Source organism: Triticum dicoccoides, chromosome 5B (genome assembly GCF_002162155.2).
Source record: "Triticum dicoccoides isolate Atlit2015 ecotype Zavitan chromosome 5B, WEW_v2.0, whole genome shotgun sequence".
Lineage (NCBI taxonomy): Eukaryota > Viridiplantae > Streptophyta > Magnoliopsida > Poales > Poaceae > Triticum > Triticum dicoccoides.
Window position 1 is genome coordinate 681,964,889 of NC_041389.1, and position 7,792 is coordinate 681,972,680.

The window sequence follows — 7,792 nt, forward strand, 5'->3', positions numbered from 1 at the left end:
TCTTAGGCCTTTTGGCCTTATGTTTCTGAGAAAGAATGCAAGAATCTTTCAAGAAAAATCAATGTCGTTGTTGTATCATGCATACTTGTTTGACCATTAATCAGTTCCAGCTGAACTTTTCATCGCATGCATCATGCATGTCTCTGTCCGATTGGTCAACCCACTCTGCACCATGCTCTAGTCAAGAGTCAAGAGTCAGGACTAAGAGTTTCTTTAGATATCCGGTCGATCTGCTGGCAACAAATGTCGGGCAGTTGCAGCATCGGCAGCAAAACCTTAAACAGCAACACGACGAAATTAATGGTTCCATTACTGCTAGAGTGCTAGTAGCAACCACAACATTTTAAACTCAATAATCCTACACCTACAAAACAAGTTACGAAAGGCTACGTAAACTTCCCTTCGATAATTCTCTTCGGCCCCCTGATTTTAAGTGGGATGGGCCCCTCCTTCCCCCATCGCAATCACAATCTGTCATGTGGCTAATTACGTAGCCTTTCGTTAACTTGTTCGTAAATATAGCATTGCTTGTCCAACCTACCCTAAAAGAACAGATAAAAGAAACAACACCAAAAGTTGGTCATCCGTTAGCTAGTCCTTGGATCGAACTTGACATGCATCATGCATGTGATGCACGTCTCTATCCAACAGGTCAAGAGTCAACAGTCAAAACTGAAAATTCCTTTTAGATAATCATACTTCACGCGATCGTTCTGCTGGCAACAAATGTCAGGCTGCGGCAAGCACAGACAAGCAAAACTGTTAACAGCAACACGACAGAAATGATACTTCTACACCTACCAAACACGGTCCTCTAATTAAACTTCACTACTACAGATCAAGAGAGCAACTCTCCAAAATATATCACTGTTGCCCCGGTGCGCTAGCTCCAAGAAATCAGCTCTAAGAAAATTATAAAGCTACACAAAATTTCTTAGATACTGCGTGTGAATGGATTGGACATCAACATAAACGAAGCGCTTGATGTTGTTATCATTTTTGGTTGGACATCAAACTTTGACTTTCCAAGCCGCGTACAGCGAAGGCGGACTTACAGGTCGGGCCGGGGCTCCACGCTCTTTCTTTCTATGTGGAAACACAAGTTGTCAATATGAGTGTATACATCTAATTCGATTGTTCTATATTTAAGTTCGATGGCCCGATGGCCCTGGCCATCTGATCTGATTTTATTTTTTAGAAAAGGATGACCCCCGGCCTCTGTATCTGGGAGATGTATGCGGCCATTTTATTGATTATTTTTTAGGACCTTACAAAGTAGAACAACAATATACCTGAATCCGACGCCTCCAAGGAGATCAGTCCATACCGACACCTCCAAGGAGGGGAACGGCGCCCTAGGTGTCGCCGATGGCGCGGCCGGCCAGGGATTTCGCCCGAACCGACGATCAAGGGAAGCGCGGCCCGACCAGGCCCGCACACCGAACATGGGAGGGGGAAGGCACCAGATCGCGCGCACCGACCGCCGCGGAAGCCGCCGCCAGCCGCCAACGACCACCGGGATTCCGCCGCCCGCGCGGCCAGGACGCCAGATCCAAAGGAGCTGCTGCTCCAGATCCGGGACTCCCCACACAGGGACAGGGCAACCGAGACCCCACGCCGCCATCCTTGGCGCCCCAGGCTTGCCCGGCGGCTGCCTTAGGCGGCAGCGAGGAGGTGGGCCGAGGTGGGGAGGGGGCCGCGGCGGCGCAGCTAGGGTTCCCCCACCGCCGCCGGGGAAGGCGACGCGGGGGTCGCGGGAAGGGTTGGGGTCACGAGAGAGGTTAGTGTCTGGTCTCGAGAGGGGTTAATTGAGTATATATATGCCTCATGACATTAACTTAGATATAACAAATACTCAAGCTTCTTAAATTAACCAAAATCACATCAACATTAAATGCAACAAGTGAATTTTCATTTTACTATGTTTTCATTGGCATTTCCTCATGGACCAGAGGCACTGCTTGCCGTGATGTAGACAGAGTGTTGGAGTTGAAATGATGCATGTTCTCCAGTGGTGCTTGCCATACTATTGTCGAGATTACTCATCATAGATGTATCTGTGCTACCATCATCGGAGGCCACTGAACGTCCCTCTTCCCGTGGCGGCCACACAAATCTTGGCTTCTGAGGAGGCACCTGTGGTGGTAGTGCAGACTTGGTGATGACACGCACCACATCGGGCATGGTTGGTCGGTCCGATGGATTCGGGTTGCTGCAGGCCAAGCCCAGGAGGAGCAGGCGTTCCACATCACCAGTATTTTTTAGATGCTCCTCGTCCTCTGGAGTAGAACCATTGGTCAACATGGCATCCACACACTCCAGTAGCCTCCCCTCACGGTGAAGACGCCACACCCTATCGGTGATATGCATGTCATCATCATCCACCACCTCGTGGTCAGCCAATGCCCGCAGCCCAGTGACGACCTCAAGGATAAGCACCCCAAGCGCGTAGATGTCAGTTTGCCGTGTCGCCTTGCGACAAACCGGGTACTCTGGCGCGATGTAGCCCCAAGTGCCACCCACACCGGTGACAGAGTTCCTATCGGCGGCGACAGTGCATGCCAGGCCAAAGTCGCCGAGGCGGGCCTGGAAGCTCGAGTCCAACATGATGTTGCTCGCCTTGATGTCGCGATGGAGCACCATGGGCTCATACTCGTGGTGGACATAGTGCAAGCCGGTGGCTATGCCTCTGATGATCTCGTAGCGGGTTGCCCATTGCCGGATGGCGCCATCGGTGTTTTGCTGCCTGGTGCTATTGCCGCCTCTTTGGAAGAGATGTTGGTCTAAGCTGCCATTGGTCATGAACTCAAACACAAGCAGTGGCACTCCTTTGTTGTATGACCACCCTGATATTTGTTTGTGCAGAGACATGAAAATTAGTGTTTATGTATTTCTACAGGTGCATAGCTAGAATTTAGAATGGATCTCTAAGCAATGGATCCCAGTTGCTAAGCCAGTAGAATTTGACCTCTAACCACAATTGATTATCCTCAACTCCATATAGGACCCTACAGGCAATATATGACATCCAATGCAATAATACACCCTTCAATCCAAATTACTTATCACAGCGTTAGTACAACGTTATACTAAAGTTATACTCAAGCTGGGACAAGTACTAACGCTGCGACAAGTAATTTGGATTGGGGGTAGTACATGACTTCTTCGTATAGGACCCTATATGAAATTTTCTGAAATTTTTTAGGTGATGTACAACGTGCATGTATCTACCAATACAAAAAATTAAATACAAAAAAAATCAAAACAAAGCATAATAAACAAAACAAAGACCAGTCCAACACCGAGAGTAGCAATGAGCTAAATTCACAGCCCAACTTAGATTAAATGTGCTATTTGGATGATGCTCACCGATGAGGGGGACGATGTTCTTGTGGCGCAACCGGTTGATGATGCTGACCTCGGCGAGGAAGTCGTCGTAGCGGTGGTTCTGCACATCACGCGTAAACCTCTTGATGGCCACGTCCATCGGTCGCTTCATCTTGGAAGCCGTGGCCGGGAGCGTGCACCTGTACACAGTGCCGAACCCGCCTCCACCGAGCTTCATCTCCTCGTGGAAGTTTGCGGTGGCCTTTTTTATGTCAGCAAAGTCAACCTTGGTGGGTACCCCCGGGAGGCGCTCCATGGACTTGGCGAGCTGGTCCAGGTCCCTGTGCCACCTCCGATACCTCGAGTTGAAGTAGCACGCCGCACTGGCTACCACCATGGCGGTGACGGCTACCGACCCAAGGACGGATGCCACTATGGTCACCTTCCTTGACAGGAAGCCTCCTTTGGCGGTGTAGCAAGGGAAGTTGTCGACCGTCGCGTTGAAGTGGATGCCTCTGGTACGGAGCCGCTGCGCCACTGTCGAAAGGAGGCCGAGATAGACAAACGGAGACGTCGGGGAGATGACACTGCCGATGTTGAAGGGCGCCTCGGCCATGGCTTCGCCAGGTTTGGGCTTGCCCTCCACGTCTGCGTAGACCGACAGCCGTCCTACACGGTTCTAGTCGATCCACACAGAATAGTTGGAGTCATCTAGTAGCATAGTGATATTGACGACCACTACGCGTTCGCCAACATAGCCCGTCCACACAGGGCTAACCAGCATTCCAATTTGGACGTTGACGTACATGTAGGATCCGGGGATGGAGCCGCTCCGATCTGTAAGGTTGTCAAGACCCCGAATGCTGGAGAACTCTTGCGGGTAGAAATAACCTGTGTCCACCAGCAGTTCCTTCGCCAAAGGCAAGGAGTCGTTTACCTGGAGAAACTCAAGGACCTCTCCAGGGAGGATGAGGAAGGCGAGGTGATTGGTGGCAACCCCTGTCGTCTGAATCCGCATGACGATGTTGACACTGAACGACACATCGTCGACCCCCGACCCGTCGGGGCGCCTTCGACAGAGTTCAATCGAGCGATGGACGGTGGATAGCAATGTGCTATTCGCCTTGGCATAGGATGATAGGTTGTAGTGGTGCGTTTGTGAGAACCCGGACTCATAGTCGACCATGAATACGAAATCGGCGTCGTCCATGGTGTAGTTCCTCTCCCCGTCCTGGTCTGAGTCGGGGCCTATGCATGGCATCTCCTTCGCGTGAGAGAAGGGAGCGAAGGAGATGATTGATGAGAGGAGGATGCATAGACATGGAACGAGCTGCTTGTGCCGGAAGGCCATTGCTCCGCCCACGTATTAGTCACTAAGCTTGCTTTTATAAGCTATACTGTACTTGGTGAGTCTGTGTCTGGGTGATGAACGCAGATTCCACGACTAAGGAAGAGATAAACTATTACTCCCTCCGTTCTAAAATAAATGTCTCAGTCTTATTACAACTTTGTATTAAAATTACTATAAAATTGAGATGAGATGGAGGAAGTATCTGCCTACATTAATTATAAACTACTCTATATGGTGTAGGCGAGTGTCTGCCTGTTATATAAACAGAACTAGATCATTGATGGCGCGCGTTGCCGCGCCCGTTCATGTTTATAATGAAAAGGTAGGTATTGCCCACAAGGTTTAAAGTAAGAGTACTACTATAATCATGCTTAACATAGATTGCTTCCATACCCAGTCCAAAAAACTAACTTTTAGCTCTTAACTAAGCAACAAAAAATATATAGCCTTGTTAATTGTGAACTTCTATGTTTTGTTCATACAAATTACAAGATCATTGTCAAACACATAACTATAGCAAAGTCAGCAAGAAATAATAAATACACAAAATGATGGAAATAATAGGTGGCATGACTTGCGAACTCTTATTACTTGTTAGGCATAAATCGTGAAAGCCATAAAGCTACCACCATGCATAGGAAATCGCCTCTCAAATTGTGAATTTGTAACACAAGAGTTCTCCTAAGCTTCTTATTTAGGGCAAATATTCAACTTAAGAACATGTTTGTGGGGATATATATGAACAAAGCCTGACCTGTGACGTACATATATAGCATGCATGATTGACTTGAGAATTTGTAAGAATTTTGTTGAGCTTCTTGCCACAAAAATGTTTCTTGATAATATTGTATGTTGTAGAACTGCTCAACTTGGGACCGGTATGAGAAAAATCCTTGATACAGAAGCATACATGATCCGGGTCTTCTCACTAACAGCTTTGTCTCCATTGTCCAACTTTCTAACAAGAACATCAAAAAGAACAAAAAAACTATTAAAATAATAACACAGCTCAGGAGCTCAACCCTCACATATTTCATTCTTTCCAGTGAAAAAAAAACTACAAAGCGCTCACTTCTTGTTTCCGAACAGGCACAGTATGACAAAAAAAAAAGACTGTCGTCTTTTCTGTTCTAGAAAGCCAAGCCATTCTGATGCTAATTAAGTTCCACCAAACAACTTCGGGATTTAGTCTTACCTAAACTTTGGCCTGCTAAGGAGAGAGATTTAACGCAACAAATATCACTAACAGGAATTAGATGGTACAAAGTTATAAGAAAAGAAAAAAAAGTCGCTTGGAAGAAAAAGATAAAACTATTATTTATTGAAGAATAGTGTAGCAAAAACAGAAGTCCATTGAGCACACCTCCATAGAACAAACAGATTGTCTCTCGAACTGCAGTTTGAAAGCCCCTCAAGTTGTCCCTGTGCTATGATGTAACCAGTACAATTATTGTCACACAAGGATTATTGCTACAATAGTGTAGCAAAACTACCAACATAGAAGCACAACAAAGTGGGTAATGGAATCAGAGTTAAATATGTATCCTTACTCTGTAGCGCAAACTAACAAATGCCTATATAGGGCATGTAGAGTTAGAGAAAAACCAATCTACTTGAACGGAATGGGGGATCAAACAATAAGAAACTTCAAAGCATATTAGCGCTCTCTCTCTCTCTCTCTCTCTCTCTCTCTCTATATATATATATATATATATATATATATATATATATATGTATGTATATATGACAAATTTTATCTACAAGCAGTGGTAGTTACCACCTAAATGCTGGCCTTCCATGTGTCCTACTGTATTTAAACTAAACGGGTTCGTGAATAGCCAAGGATCCACTATTTTACAACTAACTAATTTATTTTTTTAATCAAATAGATAACGAGTGACTTGTTTCAACGACCTCCTAGTTTGTTGCAGGCGTCAAAATTTAAACACATAGAGCCAACGTACTCAGCTTTGTACTACACGTGCAGCCATGGAATAAAGAAACAGAATACCTTTTCAAGGCACTATATAGTTTTTTTTTGCATCGACGGCAATATAGAGTATATGCACTTCATTGTGAAAGGAGTATGCAGTATACCCCGCAAAAAAAGGAGTATATAGTATGTCTACATCTATGTTTCCCACATCTATGTTGTATAAGTGGGAGTAATGCGGAAGTATGTAGAATATTCCTTTCTAACCGGAGTATAGAGTTTATATATACGTCACCTTGAAAGGAGTATGGAGGATGTCTCCATCTATTCAATCGTTATAAAGTTTACAACCATGGTACATGCATGATACTATTTATACATTTATGCATATCATAGTCGAGCAAGCACCTATGTACCTGTAGGGATGTGCCCTTGTAGTTTCTTTCATCTAATGTGCCCTTGTAGCTCACTAGTCTATATTGTTTTTCTTTAAGTATGTCTTACAAAATTGTATGGAGTATCTGCAACATGTAGTATGGAGTATCTCATTCGCAAAAAAAAGTATGGAGTATGTACTGCATAGTTGTGTGGAGTATATATCATACAAAAGCAGTATGGAGTATATATCATACAGAAGCAGTATGGAGTATCTACAAAATGTGGTTTGGAGGGCATACGGAAAATAATGTACATATACATGTCACACGTGATGGTTACAAATTTGGTTACAAATTGTACTATTATACAGTTCATAGATGAATTTACGGACTCAAGAGCATGGCACAGATGTGCCAATGCCAACGATATTTGCATGAAATTATGGCGGATATTGCCGTCGGAGCATGTCTTCACCACACATGCGTAGGTGCCGGATTGCCGCTCTCGCCGCAGCCGCTAACCATAGTCACGCATCAAGTCCATGTTGGGTCAGCCTTTGCAGATGGAATCATCGTTCTGGCCGCCTCCCTGCTGATACTCCTCTTCACTTCTTCAGCCATCCCTGATAAAAAGATCAGGCGAAGTAACAACAATTAGCATTCAACCGGAACTTCTACCTTCAATAAATACTTTCTAATTAGTTTAGATACACCCAGCCCAAGAAAACCAATCGCGTGTGCAATAAAATAAAGAAACAAGGACGAAACAAATATCAATTGGCCTCACGCATGCATGGAACCACC

The 7,792-nt window shown here is 45.3% G+C and overlaps 1 pseudogene; it reads right to left on the minus strand.

The window, feature by feature from the left end:
• Positions 1-700: 700 nt before the first annotated feature.
• LOC119310498 lies at positions 701-4,678 on the minus strand (annotated as a pseudogene).
• Between the last annotated feature and the right edge of the window lie 3,114 nt (positions 4,679-7,792).